This window comes from Coenobita brevimanus, chromosome 21 (genome assembly GCF_032717465.1).
Source record: "Coenobita brevimanus isolate Jiangsu-jjx chromosome 21, ASM3271746v2, whole genome shotgun sequence".
In the NCBI taxonomy this organism is placed as follows: Eukaryota; Metazoa; Arthropoda; class Malacostraca; order Decapoda; family Coenobitidae; genus Coenobita; species Coenobita brevimanus.
Genome location: NC_136974.1, coordinates 34,951,627 through 34,974,469, shown reverse-complemented (window position 1 = coordinate 34,974,469; position 22,843 = coordinate 34,951,627). Strand labels below are relative to the sequence as shown.

At 41.0% G+C, this 22,843-nt stretch overlaps 1 protein-coding gene across 1 annotated transcript in view; it reads left to right on the top strand.

Annotated features, from left to right (window-relative positions):
• The window catches only part of LOC145392207 (glycine receptor subunit alpha-2-like), a 456,984-nt gene that overhangs the window by 159,308 nt on the left and 274,833 nt on the right, over positions 1-22,843 (top strand). The window lies entirely within an intron of this gene.

Here is a 22,843-nt window from a genome sequence, read left to right as displayed (position 1 = left end):
TCTAGAATTTTATGATAAAGGGATTAATTTAGTAGGATATTGAAGACGGAGGAGTGAGGGTGACCAGGAAAAGGCAGGGAAAAAGATCTAGAAGCTGGTAGAAGGCAGTGCGAAGGAAAATAAAGTACAACAAGGAAATAATTGAAAGTACTGTGAAGGAGGGTAAGGAAATACATTAAATAAGGTCTTAAGAAGGATATGGTTGAAGTAGATATGAACGATAATAAAGTTAGAGGAGACAGAAGGAAATTATTGAAGGTACAGTGGAGGAGAGTAAGGAAATTAGTACAGTCTTCGAGAAAATGGCTGAAAGCAATAAGAAGGAAATAAGGAGATAAACAAAAGAGCGAAGTATAGTAAGGAAAGTAAAAATAGGTGTGTGACGAGAGGAATGGCTAAAAACTGATAAATCATATTAAGAAAACTAAAATAATAGAGGAAATGGTAAAGAATATTTCAGGCAGAATGGATTGCATGTGTAAATGAGGATGGAAAGCGAAACAGGGCAAATTATCCGGAACGAGTGGCATAAATTTGAGAAAAGAATTATTGCGAGACGGACGGGGGAAAAAAAATGAAAGGGAGGGGGAAAGATTAGCCTAGAAAATAGATTACTGGAAAAATGAGATGTGTGTAAAACAGCTGAGGGGAGGAAATTGGGGTGGAATGTTGAAAAGCTGGCAGGATGGAAAAAAGGAAATGATCTACATAATTTGGTAATGGGGTGATGCTGGAGAGGGACGCCTTCACGTGGTGGCATCGATGTAACCAGGTGCTTCAACTACCTGGTTATACATAATGTCCCTCAGCTACTACCCTATCCCACCAAAAGGATGATGGTGGGCTGCAGGAGGGGAACTTAAGCCTGAAGTCTCCTGGGTTCACGTTTCAGATGAGCCTTGGACCACAAAACAACAGGAGTGGGAATATTTTAATGATCGATGGAGATACCGCAAGTTTTTCGTTCTATAGGGTGATCTGTAAATAGCGCTCCACGAGAAAAGTTCACTTACCGGTATCATTTTGTGTTGTTGGGGCGACTCAATTTGCTGGTGTGGGCGTTTCGGTAGTCATACCAAAAAATAAGGGCGTGCATTCCCTTCCATGATCGTAGGTTTTAAAATTTGTGTCTGGTCATGGATTATTTTAAATTAATCTTGTAACCTCCAGACATTTTTCTTTAACTAAGGAAATTTTTATCGAACTGAAGAGGCTAATCTAATCCCTATTGCTCGGAGTCCATCTCGAGCTGAACAGATGCGCCTGAAGGTAACAGGAATATAATTAAAACCTACTTCATCGGACTATATATAGTAGTAACAGTAGTAGTAGTATTAATAGCAGCAGCAGCAGCGGTAGTTGTAGTAGTACCGTAGTAGTAGTAGTTGCAGTAGTAGTCGTAGACTCATTCGAACGTCAACCCGTGGACTGCAGGTTGAAGTTGCATTCCTCCTGCACCTCGCCATCCTTTTTGGGGGGTATGGGGAGGGGAACTGACGGATGTTTGTATGACCAGGGAGTAGAGGAACCCGGCCATATCGGTGCCACCACATGAAGGCGCCCATCTCGAGCCATGGGACTTAAATGTTACTAATAGCGGTGAAAGGGGACGTCATATAGGCAGGGTAGGCTAGGGTGGCTGTGGGGTATAGCAAGGGTAACTGTGGACCTAATAGCGATGTATAGGACGATATTGTACGCTCTTACTACAGAATTATCGGTAAATATAAGACTCCGCTGGCCCACTGGCATGAGAGAGGGGAGTGGGGGAGAGTGGGAGGTGAGTGGGAGGGAGATGAAGGGAGTGGATATTGTCTTAGATCAATGGAAGATGAAGGGGAAGAAGGGAGAGAAATTCTGGAAGGGGAGAATGGGATGAGTGGGAGAAAGATGAAAGGAGCGAATATAATCAGAATTACGTCAGTGCAAGATGGAGGGAGGAAGGGAGAGAAATGAACGAGAGGAGAGAGTGAAGGGAGGATGAAAGGGACAAGAACAAGGGAGGATGGAAGAACTTAATGGAGGAAAAAAGAAGATAAAAAAATCAAAGGTGTGCGAGACGAAAATGATTGGGAGGAAGATGAGAAGGATGGACAGTGAGGATGAAGCTAGCCTGATAAAATGGAGAGAGAGAGAGAGAGAGAGAGAGAGAGAGAGGACTGAAGGACGGAGAGAAAGAGGGTTTGAAAAATATGAGGTGAGTGGGGGAGCGTGAAATGAGAGAGAGAGAGAGAGAGAGAGAGAGAGAAAGAAAGAGAGAGAGAGAGAGAGAGAGAGAGAGCAGGAAGTGGGAGTTGGTTAGAAAAAAATAAATAAATATGCAAGAGAAGAAAAGAAAAGCAAACGAAGAGGAAACGATGAATTGCTCCTCTGAACAATTGGCTCCCAAATCCTAGTGAGTTCAGAGCGAGTGAATTCAAAACCAGGGAATTCAAAACAGTGACTTCAAAGCGAGTAAATTCAAAACAATGATTTCAAACGAAGTGAATTCAAAACACAGTGACGCAAAGCAAGTGATTCAAAACACAGTGATCTCAGAGCAAATGAATTAAATTGTGACTTCAAAGCGAGTGAATTCAAAACAATGTGAATTCAAAATGAATGACTTCAAAACAGTTTAACTTCAAAGCGAGTGAATTAAAGAAAGTGACTTCAAGGCGAGTGAATTCAAAACCAGCACTCCGTAACTAGCGATTCAGCCCCTTCACAGTTTTCACGTACTTTGACATAAATTTTATTCCTGTTATCTCTACACGATTTTTTTCTAGGACATTTTTCTAACTAGCCCTCTTGAGCCCCTTCGCTGTACTCCGTTTGCTCTAACTTGGCCTAAAATTGCCGTCTCATCTGTTGCTCTAACTTGGCTTAAATTTGCTGTCTCTTCATCTCTTGCTCTAACTTGGCGTAAAATAGCCGTCTTTTCATCTCTTTCATTCTAACTTGCCGTAAAATAGCCGTCTCATCGCTTTCACTCTGACTTGGACTAAAAAAAATTACCATCTCTTTATATTGAGCGCATAGTTCTAACAATGGATTGTCGCCCAGTTATGATGCTAGTCATGAAGAAGTGTCTTGGAAAGAATGTAGAGCCTTAGCACTGTGCCGCTGAGCTACGTGAAATAAGCTGCAAGAGGACATATTATTGAACCAAATTAAAGGGAGTATAGTAGGGTTTTCTCCTAAGCTGAATCTAATGGAACAGTACGGCCATGCTGAATTAAATCGTCTGGAGAGCTTGAGAATAAAGAAAATAAACCCTCTAGTCAAAAAGTTAAAAAAGAAAAAAGAAAAGAAAATGGCTGCAGACTTCCACACACCTTCACGTAACCCTTTCGGAATGCTAGTTTATATTTACAAACTTTCTTGAGCTCAGCCTAATTTATGTAAGAGATTGCCTGGTTAATCAAATTGTCTTCGCCCTTAAAACAATTATGCATATTTATAGCCAAGTTAATATTAAAATAGGAAGAAAATATGAGAGGCACAGTTTATCTTCGTAGTGAACTGCTGTGGAAATTTGAGTATACTGCAGGTTGGTTAAGATCCTTTGTAATTTCAAGCCTTACTCCCACGCTCCTTTGAAACAGCCGGTGTAAAGGCGGAGAGAGAGAGAGAGAGAGAGAGAGAGAGAGAGAGAGAGAGAGGCTGAAGAAAGGAGATAAAAAGATAAAAAGAAAAAGTAGGAGGTGAGAATGAGAGAGAGAGAGAGAGAGAGAGTGAGAAAGTAAGAGGTGAGAATGAGAGAGAGAGAGAGAGAGAGAGAGAGAGAGAGAGAATCACATAGACTTTCCGCTCTTAATTCTAACAGCTTTTCACCACATCGTCTCAGTTAACAAGAGAGGACGTAAAACTTCAAGTGTTGCCTTATGGGTCAGCTTCTGATTTTGTTCCATGTTTTTATTTCTCTGGTGTAAAGAGGTCCTTTTATTTTTTCTCGTCAATATCTCTAAGAAGATTATATTTAGCGCAGGCGAGACTTTTTGAGCTGCAGATGTCATATATATAAAATTTTCGTAAACTCATTGGTCCGTATTCTCTTAGGTCAAGGAAGCTCCCTAACACTTCTTCCTAAGTGATTTATTTTGCTTATTACACCTCGCTCTCCTCTTCTGTGTTGCTTAATTCACTCTAATACCACCATACTCTGCCTAAATAACGTACAGAACGATATTACCCAGCCGTGTGAAAAATAAATCGCTAAGGAAGAGGTGTTTGGAAGCTACCTTAACAACCATCGGGAATATGAGACAAAAATTCAATAGATCTCTCCATAGCTCTCTCCAGGTAATTAAATCGCTTGAAGGTAACACAAGATTCTATTTATGTTTGCAAGAAAATTTTAAAAGTGAAAGGAAAAGCATATACTCTTCATGAGGTCTCTCTCAGGCTGAATAAAATCGTCTGGAGGTAGCAACAGTAAGACAATAGAATAAGTCACCTCATTCTTGGCCTTCCTCTCTTGCCACGGTTAACAAGACGGGACATAAAAGTGAGCCGCTGCATTTCGCTTTCTCATGCAAGTCTGATTTTGGGCCAAGTTTGTGATTGAGAAATACGCTGTTTTCTTTTTCTCTTCATACCCGGTCTTACCTCTCTCTCTCTCTCTCTCTCTCTCTCTCTCTCTCTCTCTCATAGACACACACACACACACACACACACACACACACACACACACACACACACACACTCTCTCTCTCTCTCTCTCTCTCTCTCTCTCTTCCCCCACTGTTAACAAGACGTGAGCGTAAAAGTGAAGTATATTTATTGTCACAGTTTCGCTTTCTCATGCAGCTCTGGACATTTTATTCTTCTCCCTTTGTTCCTAGTCTTTACCTCGTCCTTGGCTTTCCTCTCCTTATTGCTTTTGTGATTTAATTTCTCAACAGTATAAGGGCATGCAAGAAAGCTGCAATCTCGAGTCTATGTCTCATTCACTCCTGCGTCTTTGTGTACCAGATTTGATGTTTAGGTATACTCTTAATCCTTCTCCCTGGTTCTTCGTCCTTTTTTCGTCCATCCCGTAAAATTTTCAGTTGTATACAATCACATCTAACATTTATATAAAGAGAAGGTGAGGGTCATATTGAGTTAAATTTTCGGTTTTTCGGTCTCATATTGAACAGCATTTTGTTCTGAGAAATGTCGACTAACGTTCTCACTCGTTCTCTGCTGTCTTCGCCTCTCTGTCGATCTTTCTCTCCTCTGTTCTTCTGTCAGTTTCATTTTTTCTGTCTTCACCACTTTGTCGATCTTTCCTTTATTTTTCTGTCAGTTTCATTTTTTTCTCTGTCTTCACCACTTTGTTGATCATTCTCTCCTTTATTCTTCTGTCAGTTTCATTTTTTTTTCTGTCTACACCACTTTGTCGATCTTTCTTTTATTCTTTTGTCAGTTTCATTTCCTTTCTTTCCTTTATTCCTCTGTTTATTTTCTTTCCTTTATTTTTTGTCAGTTTCATTTTCTTTCCCTAATTCGTCTCTCAGTTTTATTTCCTTTCTCTCCTTTATTCTTCTGTTGGTTTTATTTTCTTTCTTTCCTTTATTCTTCTGTCAGTTTCAGTTCTGTATAAAGGCGTAAAAGATAATTACATCCCGAGTCAAAATTTCACTCATCCGTGCAGCCCTGATTATGGAATGAGTTTGGTGCCTAACAATACTATTTATACCTGTCTTCTCTTCCAGTCATCTCGTTAGACAGCCTTCCTATCGTAATTCCCGCTCGACATTTTGAGCTACACTCTTGAGGCCGGACCACATTTCGAGTCACTACTTGTCCCACATTCTCAGTCGCACCATATTCCAACTAACACTTATGATCGACTTTTCAAGTTACATTAATTTTCAAACCACATTTAGTCACAGATTTTCACACCAAATTACGAGTTACAATTTTTCAAACCGTATAAATGTTCAGACCACATTTCGAGTCAATAATTTTCATATCGTAAATGGAGTCACATTAATTTTCAGGCCAAATTTCGAGTCACGTTAATTTCCAGACATCATTTCGAGTCACACTGATTTTCGTGCCATATTAATTTTCAGACCAAATTTCGAGACACAATTTTCAGACCACGTTAATTTTTAGACCAAATTTCTAGTCATATTAATTTTCAGACCACATTAATTTTTAGACCAAATTTCAAGTCACATCAATATTCCGACCACCTTTCGAATCACTTACTTTCAGACCACATTTCGAGTCCCATTAATTTTCACACCGTATTTTTTTTTCGGGTCAAAATTTAGACCACATTTCGAGTCACTCTTTCACATTCACACCCTCGATATGCATTTTTGGGGGGAACATTTTTTGGAAGCATTTTTGGGAGCATTTGGGGGAGGTTTTTTGGGGGAGCCTTTGGGACGTCACTCGGGGTTTCTCCCGTGATTGTGATTTGGGAGCGAGTTTGGTGGTTGAGAAATATACGAGGTTGTTTATAGGTGTTTGCCTGGACGTGCTCAATATATTGCCTGCCTTTCACACTCCGGAAGGTGGTGGAGCGAGAAGGGGGAGAGGTGGAGTACGAGGAGGAGATAGGGAAGTGGAGAAGTGAGAAGAGGAGGGTGAGGAAAGGGAATGGGAGAGGGAAAGAAGGGAGAGAAAAACTGGGAGAGGGGTGAGGGAGAGGTGGAGGAAAGGAGAGCGGCTGGGAGAAGAGGGAGAGAAATGGAGAAATGGGAGAAGCACAGGAAGGGGAATGGGAGTAGGATAAGGGGAAGAGAAGGGAGAAAAGAAATGGAAGGTGGAGAAATGGAAGTTTGTGGAGTGAGAGAGAGAGAGAGAGAGAGAGAGGAATGAGAGTTTTGAAGCGTGTTGGAGGGAAATTTAGTGGCAAAAGGGAAGGGGATAGTGAAATTGGAGAAGAGGAAAGGTAGAAAGAGAGGGAGACTAAGAGTGCAATGTAATAAAAAAAAAATACGATGAGAATTATGGGAAATCGGTGAGAGAGAGAGAGAGAGAGGGAGGGAAAGAAAATGAGAGAGAGGGGGAGATAGTTACTCACTCTTAAAGATGGAGGGTTGTCTAGCTTCCTCCTTGCCTCACTGCATTCTTCTCTCTCTCTCTCTCTCTCTCAATTATCTCCGTTCTTCCTTTTTGGTCTTCCTCCCTTCGTTTGCCTTTCTCTCCCCCTCTTCCTCTTTTCTCTTCCGCATCCCTTCTCTTTCTCCTCGAGTTATTCTTCCTCTTATTTTCTCTCCATCCTTCCTTCTTATCCTTTCCTTTACTAGAGTCCGGTGCCTCATTCTTTCTCCTCTTTATTCCTCTTGCTCCCTTTTTTCCATTCCCGTCTTACCCTCCTTTTCTCTTTTCGTTGATATCCATTTCTCACTATATGCCTCTTATTCGTTTTTTTTTTTTATTATTATTATTTTTCCTCCTTTTTACTTTTTTCCTTCGTTTTCTTCCATTTTTACTCTGTCTTCCTTCGTTTAATGTTTCCTTTTCCTTGTTACTCTTTTTCTCATTATTTTATATTTCTTTTGCTTTTGATTATTTTTCCTTCTCTCTCCTCTCCTGCGTTCTATCCATCCTCACTATATTTAGTCTGTTTTTCTTATCAGTCTTTCTTCTTTCTTTCTCCTTTCTTTTTTCCTCAATATTCCTTTCCCTCAATTCATCTTTCTTACTCCTCATTCGGTAATTCTTTTTTTCTCTTTCTCATTTTCTTCATATCCATACTTTACTGTCTTCTTTCCTTGTCCTATCTTATTTTTTCCCCTATTTCCGTTTTGTCTTTCTTCCCCATTATTTTTTTTTCATACATCTTGCTCATTGTATTCCTGTCTCCTGTTTCTTTCTTATCTCTTTCCTTTCTTCTGATCCTCGCTTCCCCTCCTCCCTTCTTCCTCTTTCTATCGCTTTTTATTTTCCTGGTTTTTTTTTGGTCCGTGCATTTCATTTCTGCATTCCTCTGTTATTGCTGCTTTTTGAAAGGATGGTGGTGAAAATTTTGATAGTGATTGTTGTGGTTGTGATGGTAGCTGTGGTGGTGATAGTGGTTGTGGTGGTGGTATTGAAGGTGGTGGTGGTGGTGCTAATGGTGATTGTGGTGGTAATTTTGGTGATGGTGACGCTGGCAGTAATTGTGGTTGTGGTGATGGTGCTTGTAGTGATGATGGTAGTGATGGTAGCTGTGGTGGTGATAGTGGTTGTGGTGGTGGTATTGAAGGCGGTGATGGTGGTAATGGTGATTGTGGTGGTAATTTTGGTGATGGTGATGCTAGTTATGATGGTGGTTGTGGTGATGGTGCTTGTAGTGATGATGGTAGTGTTTGTGATGGTGGTAGTGGTTGTGATGGTGGTTGTGGTAGTGATGTAGGTAATCGACCAATAATTCCTTCCCGCATTCCTTCCCCCCTTCCACCCTTACCAGCATTCCTTCCTTTACCCTCCTCCTTTCCTTCCTTCCTTCCTTCCTTCCTCTTTTATAGATTTTCCTTTTTTCCTTCCTTCCTTCCTTTCTTCTGTATGGGTATTCCTTTTATTCTTCCATCTTATCCTCCATCCTTCCTTCCTTTCGTCCTTCATTTATTCAGTCGTTCCTTCAGTTCAACCTATTCTCTACCTCCCTTCCTTCCTTTTTTCCTTCCTTCCTTCCTGCCTTCCTCTCTCCTCTCTTTCCTTCCTTCCTCTCATTTTAATTAATTCGTCCCTTGCTGTTACATTTTTCTTATCTTAGCCTGTCCTCTTCCTTGCTTCCTTATTTCATGCTTTTCGTCTTTTCTTCCTTCCTTCCTTCCTTCATTGTCTTTCATTATTCCTTCCTTCATCCTTCGTCTCTATTTTCCTTCATTCTTTTTGTTTTGTCTTCCTGCTTCCTACCTCCTTCCTCCCCCCCCCCTCTCTCTCTCTCTCTCTCTACGTTCGCGTTTCTTCCATCCTGCTGCCTCCGTGCTCCTTCCTCTTCCGTGCTTCCTTCCCCTCCTCCTTGCCCTTCCCTCCTTCACAGTTTTTCTTGTGTTTCTACGTCTTCCTTGTTTCTGTCTCTCCTCCCCTCCTTTCTCTCCAAAAATTGTAATAGTAGTAGTAGTAGTAGTAGTAGTAGTAGTAGTAGTAGTAGTTGTTGTTGTTGTTGTTGTTGTTGTTGTTATTATTATTATTATTATTGTAAGATTTATCTCAGTTTTGTCTTCTGCACTTTTTCTTCGTTTATCGCTTTTCTTTTCTTCTCGTTCTTTTCTTCCCATTATGTCCTTTGTTTCCTTTCCTCTTTTTTTGTCTTCATAAATCCCTCTATCATTTTTCTTATTGTTTTTTCATCTTTATTTCTCGTCTTTTTTTATTCTTTTCTTTCTTTTCCTTTCGTAATATACCGGTACTCTACATATATTACTCTCTTGTACCTTCCATCTCTCTTTTTCTTCCTTCCTCCCTTCCTTCTTCTTTTCTTCCTGCTTTCTTCCTTCCAACCTTTCCTCTTCTCCCTTTCCTCCTGCCTAATTTGTAATTTTCTTTCTTCCTTCTTTCTCTTCTTTCTTCTTTCTTGCCTCCTACACTCTCCTCTTCATATTCTTTCTTTTACGTTCTTCTGTTCTCTTCCCTTTCTCCCATGCTTCCTTCCCTCCTTCCTTCTTTCCTTCCATTCCTTCCTTCCTTCCTTCCTTCCTTCCTTCCTAAACTACTGGGGCTGTTTTCCAATAACTTGCATCGAGCATTCCTTCGCTCCCTTCATTCCTTCCTTTTATTCCTTCTTAATATTCTCCCTCCATCCTTCACCCCTTCCTTCCCCCATCCCCTGTCCTTCCTCCTTCACCTCCCTAACTTCGCCATTCCTCCATTCCTTCGTTTATTCCCTCCTCCTTCGTATTCTCCTTCTTTGTTGTCGGGGCACAAGAAATATAATAAGTAAATACTTTGGGTGTTGTTGTGGAGAGAGAGAGAGAGAGAGAGAGAGAGTGAGTTTGAGGTTTATGAAGGAAAGGGAGGCAGGGAGGAGAGTTATAAAAGAAGGAAGGAATAAAGAAAGAGCGAGAGAGAGAGAGAGAGAGAGAGAGAGAGAGAGAGAGAGAAACCAGGAAACAAAGCAGAGCAGAGGAAAGACAGAAAGGAAACACAGAAGAGAGAGAGACGGATAATGTATAGAGCAGAGTTATACCTACAGCACAACTGAATAAGCTGAAGTGAAAGAAAGAAAAAAAGAGAGGAAGGGAAGAAGAGGAGTGTGAATTAAGAAAATGATGATTGAAGAAGAGGAGAGCAGAATTGTAATAATGTAGAGATGAAGGAAAGGAGGAGGAGAGGGTTAGGAAGGAAGGTAGGGGAGGTAAAAGGGGAGGAAAGCTATGAGATATGAAAGAATGGGTGGAAGAGAGGAAGGTAGGATGTTCATAGGTAGCTGAGTTACCGACTTCCATACACCACCACCATCTTTCATCCTTTCTTCACCGTGGTTTAGCATCTTTAAAACAATTCTTTAGAGTAATAATAATGGTAATAATAATAATAATAATAATAATAATAATAATAATAAAAATAATAATAGTAATAATAATAATTCTCTCTCTCTCTCTCTCTCTCTCTCTCTCTCTCTCTCTCTCTCTCCCATCCAAAAAACCCAAGTATACTGGTAATATCGGCCATAAAATTTCCTCTTATCTCCCTCTCTCAGCCACCAATATCTTTTAACCCTCACAAGGTGGGAACAACTCTTTATTTTCTTCAGGTAACTCTAGACTATTTTTTATTGATCTAAGAGTGGGTTATAGGAGCCTTAGAGCTAAAAATAATTGCATTGTTAAAGAGAATTCCTCTCTCTCTCTCTCTCTCTCTCTCTCTCTCTCTCTCTCTCTCTCTCTCTCTCTCTACGTGACTGATTGTTTTAACTGTCAGCAGTGTGTGTGTGTGTGTGTGTGTGTGTGTGTGTGTGTGTGTGTGTGTGTGTGTGTGTGTGTGTGTGTGTGGAGAGAGAGAGAGAGAGAGAGATTATGGTTGTTGTAGTGGCAATGGTGATAATTATTAGTAGTCGTTGGAGTGCTGTAGTTATAATTGCTAACATACGGTTCATGTTACATCCGTGCGGAGATTGGATTTAGCTCTTAATGGCCTTAGTCTTTCACACGACTATAGTTCTTTTACTTTAACTTGGTCCAGATTTTCGTCCCGTTGCAGCTTATTTCACGTAGCTCAGTGAAAAACAGTACCCTAACTTGGCCCAGATTTTCTTCCTTTTGCAGTTTCGTTCACGTAGCTCAGTGGCAGAAAAAAACAGCACTGTAATCTGGCCCAGAGTTTCGTCCTTTTGCTGCTTATTTCACTTAGCTTAGTAGTAGGAAAGGGCAATCCTGTAACGTGGCCCACATTTTTGTCTCTTTGCAACTGATTTCACGTAGCTCAGTGACAGGAAAAGATATTGCAGTGGTTCTGCTTCCTCTCCACAGCACGTCTTCGTGACTGGTATCGTATTGTAGTGTTTATCGCTTATCGCAACTCAGTATTCAAGATGGAAAGATCGTAATTTTAGACCACATTAGAGTAAAAAGGGGTGTAATATATCGCCTTAATTCCTTCAGCCCGTGGACGTCAGTTTTATGCTTTATTATTGATGCTCACAGGAGGCGATTTTATTCAGGTTTGAGGGAGCTTCATGAATTTCAGGGGTCTGATAAAACCTTCATTCACTCCTTCAGTAAGATAGGCTATCCTTGAGCTGAGAAAAATGATCTGGAAATTGCATAAAAACATGATAGACAGATAGAGAGAGAAATAAATACGACTAAATATAATAAGATCCGAGGGGTTAATTTCTCAAAATACAGATCCCAGCCCTCCATCTCTTTTTATCCTCGGTGCCTCTTTCCTCTTTTCTCTTGATTTAATTTGCAGAGATAACAGTTCCTTTGGGAAATAAGATTCTCAGAAGTAGGATGTGCTGAACCGACCCTTTTTTTATTTTCTTTTCATTTTCTTTTTTTCTTTTTCTTTTTACTGGGCGGGGTTAGATATTTCTGCTCATATATTTTCTCGACAATTCATACGGTCAAAAATCGTATGGGGGTAATAGGAATAAAGTTGAAAAGTTGTTGTCGTACGTAAAGGGTCAATGCCTTCACTCTGTTGATGTATTTTTCTGTGTATTCATGCCACTGTGGGACGATTTTACGCAGGGGAAATTTCGAACTAGAGAGGTTAGATACGGTATAGATTGTATCCCTTATGAACCCTTTCACTGCTTTAGGTCCTTCCCTGGCTGAATTAAATCGTCACAAGAAAAAAAGCACAAAAAAAAAAAGCAAAAGAATACCTTAAAATACACTAAAATACAATAAGTAAATGCAATAAACAAACATAAAAAATTGACGGATGGATAGATAAATAAGCAAATCAATAAATAGACAGATAAAACTTCGGCTGATAGAGGTCAAAAGAATATCCAGACTAAATCTTTTTCTTTTGGTTTTCAAGGTTCCACACTCCCTTCTTGGTAAATCAGCTTCCGAAAAGTTGGATGTGCTGAGCCGCCTCCTTGATTTCCTGACCTCATTACAGATAGTGAGTTCATGGAGGCCGTATTTTGCCTTTACTCCGTCCATTTTAACTTGACCTAAAACTGCCATCTCTTCTTGAGTGCTGAGGTGTAGGAAGAGATTATCACTAGTTAGATTATGGTAGTAGTCACGAAGAAGTGCATACCATGTCGAGCAGTAGCATCGTCTTATTCTACCAATGAACTCGGGGGGAATAAGTTGCAAAATGACGAAAATATTTGCCAAAGTATATAGAGTGTATGGGGGCGTTTCACCACATCTTTCACGTGATAGTGGAACTGAAGAATTTATCGTTTAACTTCTTTCCCCTTAGACTGACATTCTCAAGTCTCTTTTTCCCTCGAGTGTTGTATTAAATTCTGCCCATTGCTTTTACAGTGGATGCTTGTTTTATGACCTGTCTTTTATTGCCAGACTTTTCACATATTGGCCCATTCTTCAGTCTACCTGTATCGTAATATTTAATCGACATCCTCATCAACACGAACATCATAGGATCACACTTCCATCCAACGTCCAATCCAGTATTTGTCCTATTTCGACTGTAGGGACACTGGGCTAGGCAATTTCATTCGGATATTTTTGGTTGATTTAAGGCAAGCATGACCAGACATTCCCTCCAGTGGTATTATGTGAGCAGTGAATCCCAATCAACCCATGGATTTGAACCCTGATGAGTCAAATCCTGTGGGAGTGTCGTAACCCACTAGACCACAAGGGTTTCACTCTTCATTGATTTCCGGTTTCCTGGAGTAGAGAAAACTTCTTGGCTTGTCTCTTATATACACCTATGGAGAGATATTAGATAGTTAGTAGTATATCGAGTGAGTGGATGGTGGGCCCCTCACTTACCGTTCTCCTTCTTTTCTTGTCTAGGCACCGAGAATTACACTTCAGTTAGCTGTAACATAACTAGTATTTTCTACTTTTCCTGCGAACGAATTATGAGAGAGAGAGAGAGAGAGAAAGAGAGAGAGAGATTGCTACCTCCACTTTACCCCGCCACCCGATTCTCTGCTCACGTGCATTATACGACCCATTTCACTGCAATAAACCCTTTTCATGACTTTCCTTTATTGCCCGGTATTTTATTGGCATTTTAAAGAACCACTGCATGACCACGGGAACTCTTACTAACCCCTTCAGTCCAAGAACGTCTTTCCTCAGTTTGTTCCGGCTAAATTCATACTTTTTCTCAGATTAATTGATCCTCGTCATAGTGAAAAAGGACAATGAAGGCTTTAGTGAACCTTTAATTTCGAAAAAAAAAAAAAAAAAAAAGTGTTTCGAGAGCATAGTGCATTTGAAGATAGAATAAAATATTGATTAAAGGTAGCATCCAAATGGAAATATCTTCTTTAATGGCATTGGTTTCTTTGTTTTTCCTTGCTACCATCTTTGAAGACATGGTTCAGAATGAGAAGGTTTTAAATTGAAACCCTCTTCAAGGTTGTACCATAGTTCTCGTTCCAGCCAGGTAATTTTTCTTCAGCTTAAGGTTAGAGATCATGAAGTGAAGGTGTCAGTGCTTGCTGTTGATGTGGCCAGTGACACAGGGGCAGAGAGAGAGAGAGAGAGAGAGAGAGAGAGAGAGAGAGAGGGAACACGACGAAAATATGTTTAGCTGATTTGTCCAAAATATTGTAACTATAATAATTATCAGGTGAATGATAGTGTAAGGTAGATTTCGTCCAACCCTGTCGTATGAAGAATGTGATGTCCTTAATAGTGTGTCGGAAATATCAGGAAATAGGAAAAAATAAGATAAATTCTATCATCTCATTTGTGTTGAGAATGTAATGTGTTATTCCTGTCGAACCCCACATCCTTCAGACGATAAAAGATAAGAAAGAGAGATAATAAAGATAATGAAGGTAATGAAGAGTACCCTAATGAGAGCATGGGGATATCAAACAGTATGAAGGTTGAAATGTAACTTCGTCCAGCCTCCTTCGTGTAAAGAATGTGACGTGTTATTTGTTCCTAAAGCTGTTGACTGTATTATCGTGAAATATTTCGGTGTAAAGTACAGATTGATGAGAGAAAATGAAAAGTTAAATAATTCTGAGCAGGAGCATATTGGAGAGTATGAAGGGTAAAAACACAGCTTCCTCCAGTCCTTTCGTGTAAAGAATGTAATGCGTTATTCCCGTAACTCCTCTCATTCTAGAAGCAGTTTAATGATGTGAGAAAATGATGTGTAGGAAACTGAATAACATTAACCCCATCAGAGAATATGAGGGTTAAGAATAAAGCTTCATTCAGTCCTTCCGTGAATCTAATGTGACATGTTACTTCCGTAGCACCTCTCTTTCCCCCAGCAGTTAAACGATATGGGAAAATGAAGAGATGGAAATTGAAAACATTAAGTGCATCAGAGAATATGAGAGCTAAAAACAAAGCCTCTGTGAATCCTTTCGTGTAAAGAATGTGACGAGTTTTTTCCGTCGTCACTCTCGCCAGATTTTCGCAACAACAACAGAAGCAACTTGTTTTCCTTCCGCTCTAGCCCCGACCACACAAGTTTGACCCTTTCTGTGTTTTGCTGTCGTTTGCGGCTTTCTTTACGGCCAGCTTTCCTCACTCATGCTCCGGCTGTCGTCTTGGGGCGTCGGTAAAAATGAAGCAAATGTGTGGCTGTTTGTTTTGACGTGGCCTCCTTTATGTTAGTACTTTGTTAGTGTGTCTTTGGATAGCTTGGTTGTTGCTTTTTCTATTCTCTCTCTCTCTCTCTCTCTCTCTCTCTCTCTCTCTCTCTCTCTCTCTCTCTCTCTCTCTCACATCAGATTCCATATTTTTCCTGAAATAGGTAATCTCTCTGAAGGATTTTTTTTTTATTCGAAATACTGCATTCTCTGTCTTTACAAACCCCCCTACACACACACACACACACACTCACACACACACACACACACACACACACACACACACACACACACACACACACACACACAGTAAATTACTCCCAGAAACACCAACCTTTCCAAAGATAAGCCATTAATTTCGCCATCGTCTTTATGGTGTGGAAAAAGATAGCGCTTTCAGACGACACCAAGAAAGATGTTGTGAAGTATTGAAAGTATTGTGTGTGTGTGTGTGTGTGTGTGTGTGTGTGTGTGTGTGTGTGTGTGTGTGTGTGTGTGTTTTACCACTTCTTGTTCAATTTTCTCTTTATAAAACTACAGTAATTTCACGCCCGCTTCGTCTCTTTCGTAATTAGTAGTTTCATCGTAACTGCTACATATGTGCTTATATTTATTCATTTGTCTGTCTGTTTATCTATATGTGTCTTTCAGTATATTAGTATTGGTTTACCTGGTTTCCTGTCTGTCTTTCTGTCTACCTACCTACCCCTGTCTGTCTGTCAACTCTACCTGTTTGTTACCTGACGCTGCATCCTGTGAGTGGTGGTCTCGACAACTTGGCTTACTGGTATAGTGGTATTTCCGTCCTCCTGCCATCCCCCTCCTCAGTTTTTTTCTTACCATCTCCAAGTTTTTCCCTCCAAGCTTTTCTCCACCCACCCCCCTACCAGACGCTTAAGCTACTCCACTGTAGCCTGAATAATGTATGTGTATGCATGTGTGTATTTAGGTACGTGTAAGTGTTTGCATGAATGTACGTATGTAAGTAAGGTATTTTTGTTCTAGCAAATAACAAATACCCAGTACCCAGAGATAGATAGATAGATAGATAGATTGGTGGATAGAGAGATGGGCGGAGAAACGGGGAAGCGGTTCGTCAGAAGATAAAAAGGAGCAGGGGCAATAAAATGGTAATATAAGTACCTTTATCACCAATACTACCATTCCCGCCACCATTACCACTACCCCATGACCATTTGTTCCACCACCACCATCATCACGACTATCCTGCCGCCACATCCGTTCATCCTTTTTACCACCACCACCACCACCATCACCATCACGACTATCCTGCCGCCACATCCGTTCATCCTTTTTACTACCACCACCACCACCATCACGACTATCCTGCCGCCACATCCGTTCATCCTTTTTACTACCACCACCACCACCATCACGACTATCCTGCCCTCACATCCGTTCATCCTTTTTACTACCACCACCACCACCATCACGACTATCCTGCCGCCACATCCGTTCATCCTTTTTACCACCACCACCACCACCACCATCACTACCATGGCTACACCACCACCCTCCTCATCACTGCCACAGCTAGTACCACACCACCACAGCTACCAGAACCACACCAACATTATCACCACTACCACCACAGCTATAGCTACCACAACCACGCCTGCCAACCACCACTACCACCACAACTACCACTACCACCACAGCCACCACTGCCACACCTACTAACAACCACAGCAACCACAACCACAATAACCATTCACCACTACTACCACAACTACCACCACTTCCTTCACCCTCACCACACCCATCGCCATAGCTCCTAAAATCAACATTAAAAAAAACAAGAGTAACATCGTAGTTTGGCAGCTTCAGCGTTGTCCGAGAGAGAGAGAGAGAGAGAGAGAGAGAGAGAGAGAGAGAGAGAGGTGATAAATTACGACTTGGACTCGGGTGTGTGGTTCGTCATATTTCTTAATGAATGAGGCAGGTAAAATAATGTCATCTGGAGGCAACATAAAGTACAAACTAATAATTGTAATAATAATAATAATAAAAAAGTAGTAGTAGAGTAATAATGATAATGATAATAATAATAATAATAATAATAATAATAATAATAATAATGAGTGGTGGGATTAACTCTTCATTCCGGTGACAGATTCACGGGATTAAGCTGAATAAAATCGTCTGGTGTCAGTAGGATTTAAAAGATATCATCGAGGAGAAGGGGTTGTTGCTCCCCCTAACCTAGTCTTCAAGGCAGTTTGATTTATCAGTTTTTTCAGACGACGTCCTGCGGAAAATATGTGAAAAAAGATTGAGGATTTTTTTTTCGGAACTTTCCACTCCTTTGACAGTCACCTTTTATCACATTTTTTTTTTCTTTTTCCTGGCTGATCCTTTTTTTCCCCTCCATTTTCCTGATTTTCTTCTTCCACCTGGGTATTTTCTTTTTTCTTCCCTTTTCCTATTTTTTTTCATCATGGATATTTTTTCCCTCGTTTTTTCCAATTTACTTCGTCCTGGATACTTATTTTTTTTTCTTCCCTTTTCCCATTTTCCGTTTCACCCTGGCTGTTCCTTTTTTCCTTCTCACAGACCGTTTTTCTGTTTCGTTTATTTGATTACTCCTTCATTTGTCTCCTGTAACGCATTTTGTTTTATCGTTTTTCTTTATTCCTTACATTTTATTTTTTTCCCCTTCCACCTTTTCCCCAGACCTTATGTATTATTTCTTGTATTAAATATTTCTTCCATCTTCCGCCTTCCTGCCATATATGTATTTTTTTCTTTTCGCTTTATCATTCTTTTTCCGTATAGTTCTTCCTGTTCATCGCTCCCTCCTTTCCTTATTATAGTCTTTATTTTTTATTATTCTTTCTTCATTTCCTTCCTAGATCTTAATTCGTATTTTCTGTTCCATCCCCTTCCGGATATTTTCCTTATTTCTTACCTCCTTTTTATGTCCCTTCGCTGACCATATTCCGTATTTCTTGTCAACTGTTTCTTATTTCTTATTTCTTCTTCCTTATTTCTTCTTCTTACATCTTTAATTCTTTTGCTTGTTCGTTATTTTTATTCTTTATCCTCGCTTCTCACCCTTCACATATCATAGTCCACACTTTTTATTGCATCTTACCTATTCCTTATTTATCCTTCCGTCCCTTTACACACCTTATTTCTTCTTATTTCCTATCACTTTCCACCCAGACCTTATTCCTTATTCCCTTTTCCTGATACTATATTCCTTCTCTTTCCAATATTTATGCCTCATTTTTGTCTCAGTTTTTATTTTCTTCTACTCTTCTTTCCTACTTATTTTTTCCATCTCGTCTTTCCATATTGCTTATTTCTTTATCCCATATTCTTCCCAGATCTTATTTCTTATTTCTTCGCTCCCAAGTCCTGTCAAATTGTAAGTGCTTTTTGTTCTGCACCATCGGTTCTATAGGCAGCCACTCCCTGTCCCCCTCCATCACGTCCTTCCTCCCTCCCTTCCCCTTTTCTTCCCCCTCTCACTCTCTTCCTTCCCTCCTTCATAGACAGCCGCTCCTCCTCCCCCTCCATCACGTCCTCCCGTCCCTTTCCTTATCTCTATTTACAGCCATTCCTTCTCCTTTTCCATCACTTCCTTCCTTCCCCTTTCTCTCTTCCCTATCCCAGCCGTTCTCTCCCCTCCATCTGTCGTCTTTCCCTCTCTCCCGCCATCTTTTTCTTCCTTCCTTTATCCCTCCATCACTTTCTTCCCATCTCTCCTCTCCCTCATCTATTATCTTCTTCCTTTCTCCTTCCATTTCTTACTTCCTCCGTCTGTCTCTCCTTTCCCACGCCCCCTTCATCTCTTTCTTCCTCTCTTCTCCCATCACCATCTTCCTGTCTTTCTCCTTCCTCCAATTCTTTCTTCTTCCTCTCTCCTCGTATCTCTTTCCTTATCCCACTCCCCCTCCTTTTTTTTTTTTTTTTTTTTTCTCCACACTTCTTCCCTACTTTCCTTCTTCCCCTCGACCACTTCCTTCATCCTTATCCTGCTCCCATCCCTCCCCTTTAACATTCCCGTCTCCCCTCTCCTCTCCCCGTCCATAACTTGATTCTCCCCTCTCCTCTCCCCTTTCATAACTTCATTCTCCCCTCTGCCCCACCCATCACTTCCCTCCCCCTCTTCCATCGCCCAGTTTTCTCTCCCTTCTCCCTTCATCGCTTCCTCCCTCCTTCCCTTCCCCCCTTCCATATTCCGTTTCCCTCCCCCCCTTCTCCATCCACCTCTTCCTTCCTCCACTCCCCCTTTCTTCCATTCCACCCCATTCTCACTCTCCTTCCCTCTCCCTCTTCCACCCCTTCTTTCTTCCACATTCCTTCACCTCCCTTTATTTTCCTCTTTCTGTACCGCGTTTCTCTCCATCCCATCCCCACTACATTCTACATTCTCTCTCTCTCTCTCTCTCTCTCTCTCTCTCTCTCTCTCTCTCTCTCTCTCTCTCTCTCTTCCGGCCACTCATTCATTTCTCACTATAGATAACTCTCACCATCTCTCTCTCACTGTCCTTCTTTCCTCCCACCATAAAAAATCCTCCTCCTCCTCCTCCTCCACTTTCCTCCCCGCTTCCTCTCTTTTTCCTTCCCGGTCGCTCTTTATTCCCAGCCCTCCCCCAAACTACTCTATATTCCTCCTCCTGGTCCTCACTTCAGCCAAGGAACAGCCTCTTTCATTACCCTTCTAAAACTCTCTCTCTCTCTCTCTCTCTCTCTCTCTCTCTCTCTCTCTCTCTCTCTCTCTCTCTCTCCATTCCTCCCTGTTCTCTCTCTCTCTCCTGTCTTCCCTTACCTCTTTCGTCCCCTTCATTCCCTCTCCTCTGTTGCTCTCTCCTTTCTCTCCTCTCCCTCTTTCTCTCTTTTCTTCCTCTCTTTTCCCCCCATCATCCCCTACCCTCAACCCTATCTTTCACTTTTTACTCTCCTATTTTCCCTCCCCTCCCATTCCTCCTCCTTTACCCCTATCCCCTTCCTTTCTCACCCCTCTCTCCCCTTCATACCCACCTTTTCTACATATCCCATTTTTTCTCTCCTTCCCCCTACAATCATGCCTCCTAAACCCTTACAGTCATCTCTTAAACCCTCTCCCTCTTCCTCCCTCCCTCCCCATCACATCTTCCCCATGTCCTACTCCCTTCCCTCATCCCGACACCCTCCCCTAACCCTCACACGCTCCACTGTCCCTCCCCTCACCCCCACCTCCCCTAACCCTCACGTCCTTCCCTCTCCCTCCCATCACCTCTCCCCTTACCCAACACCCTCCTCTCTCCCCAACACCCTTCCCCTCTCCCCATCCAGTCACCTCTCTCCATAATATAACCCCTTCACTTCGATTACTCTCATTATTTTTTTTTATATTTATTTTATGTTATTTATTTTCCTTATTTTTTATTACTATAGTCTCCCTTCCCACAGCCTATAATAAAGTATACGAGGGCCATGTTAAAGTGTTCATCTTTGAGACGTCTTATTCACTAGGTCACGCTGATGTCGCCTTGGTGTAGTTCAGATGCGCTACTTCCAAGACATTTTATTCAGTATAGGGTGAGTCTCGGTTAGTAATGGGGTATGTTTCTCTCTCTCTCTCTCTCTCTCTCACACACACACACACACACACACACACACACACACACACACACACACACACACACACACACACACACACACACACACACACACACACAGCAACATTCCCGCAGCCAACGCTTGTATCCCGTCTCGGCCAAAGAGTAATTTTGTTTATTTGCTTTTCGCTTCTTTTGGGTCGAGTTTGGAGCGTGGGACATGACAGGAGCAAATGGGGTTAAAGAGAGAGAGAGAGAGAGAGAGAGAGAGAGAGAGAGAGATGGAGGGAGGGAGGGGGGGGATAAAAATAGTTAATTATCTCGTTCACTAAGTCAGTAAAAAAATATTATGGTGTATGTTTGTGTGGAGGTAGTTTGGTTGAAATGAAAATAACATCCACAGGAGCGAAATATACTGAAATGATAACTACCCAATAGTTATTTTACATTCTCTCTCTCATCTTTTTTTTCTTTATATTTTTAATGAAGAAATAAGACACAAACTCCCCAATCCTTCATCCCAGACTAACCCTCTCCAGGACACCACCAGTTCCAGTACTTCTCTTGTGTAATAACGTCGGCCTGTCCACTTGATTGCCTCTCGTTATTAGAATTGGCAGCTGGTAATTGGTGGGTGAGAGAGATTTATCCAGAGGCATTGCGAGTTAATTTGGGACTCTCATGGGTGCGTTTGGAGTGAGAGAGAGAGAGAGAGAGGGAGCGGGTGGGTGTTCGATTCGAGGATTTAAAGGAAACGAAGGAAATATCAAAATTACATTATTTTTCCGAAGAGTTAAGGAATTCAGTAATACGGAAAAAATATGAGTAAAGCCAGAAATTTTATTCATCTTAAATAAACTTGGGCAAATTAACTCCAGATTAGCAGCTTATCGTTTAATCACTTAAAAATAACTAGAAATAAAAAAAAATTGTTTGGTAATACTGCCGAAGATGATTTAAATGCGACTGAACGTTCACTGACGCCGGAGGAAAAAATAAATCACTAAATAAAATGGAAGGGGATGCCAGAATTCAGCGTCGGCGTTAAAACTTCAGGAAAATTTACAACATACGATGCTGCGTTCAATGTACTGTCGGGAAAAGAAACCAGAGTACAGTGTTCAGTAATCCAGGAATATGAGCAACTAAATAAGAAATAAGTTAAGTAATAAGTAATATTTAAAGTGTTCATTATTATCGTCAGGAAGAGAAACCGGAACAAGGGAATAGTGTCCAATAATTCAGGTAAATTAAATACAGCGTTGCGTTCAAGATTCCGGCCAAGAAAGGAAGCCAGAATACGAAAATAAATTATATGTTGGAAAATGAGTTATGTACTGTACGATGTTCTATTCGGCTATGGTAACACACACACACACACACACACACACACACACACACACACACACACACACACACAGACGGTGCCTTCCTTCCCTACTCTACTCCCACTTTCCCCCTAAAAAAAATAAAAAATAACCCTGTGAATATAAATCATAAATGTGGCAGACAAAACCCACACGCTCTTTGGAATAAATTATGGGCTTCTCTTGTGTGCCCTGAGGATATACAAGACGATTTTTTTTACTTCATGTGGGATGGTTATTGAGACGATTTTTTTATTTATTTTTTTTACTTTTGGTGGTAGTTATTGAGACGATTTATATCTTAATTTTTTTGCTTTTCTGGTGGGATACTGAGTAGATTATTTTACTCTTGTATTCAAAGACGATTTTAACCCCGCCCCGGAGGGGCTTGGGGACGGATATTGTTTTCACTCGGATTGTCTGTTTGTCTGTCTGTCTGTCTGTTTGTCTGTCTTTCTGTCTGTCTAACAACTTTACGCGAAAACTACTGGTGCGATTTTGACTAAAATTACTGGGATGATGGGCTGTGACCTTCTGATCACCTGATTAAATTTTGGGCCAAATTGGTCCAAGGCCCAGGCTGTAGACCCCAAAATGTGATTTTTTTTTTTCATTAGTCATAACTCCTTTCAGATTCGTCATATCGACATGAAACCAAAACCTAAAAGTGCACCTTTCAGATCTGCATCCTATAACATGCCTCATTACATCAGGGGGATCACCCCCCAGTTAGCTGTTGCGGGGTCAATGTCAGATGCGTCGGGCCAAAAATT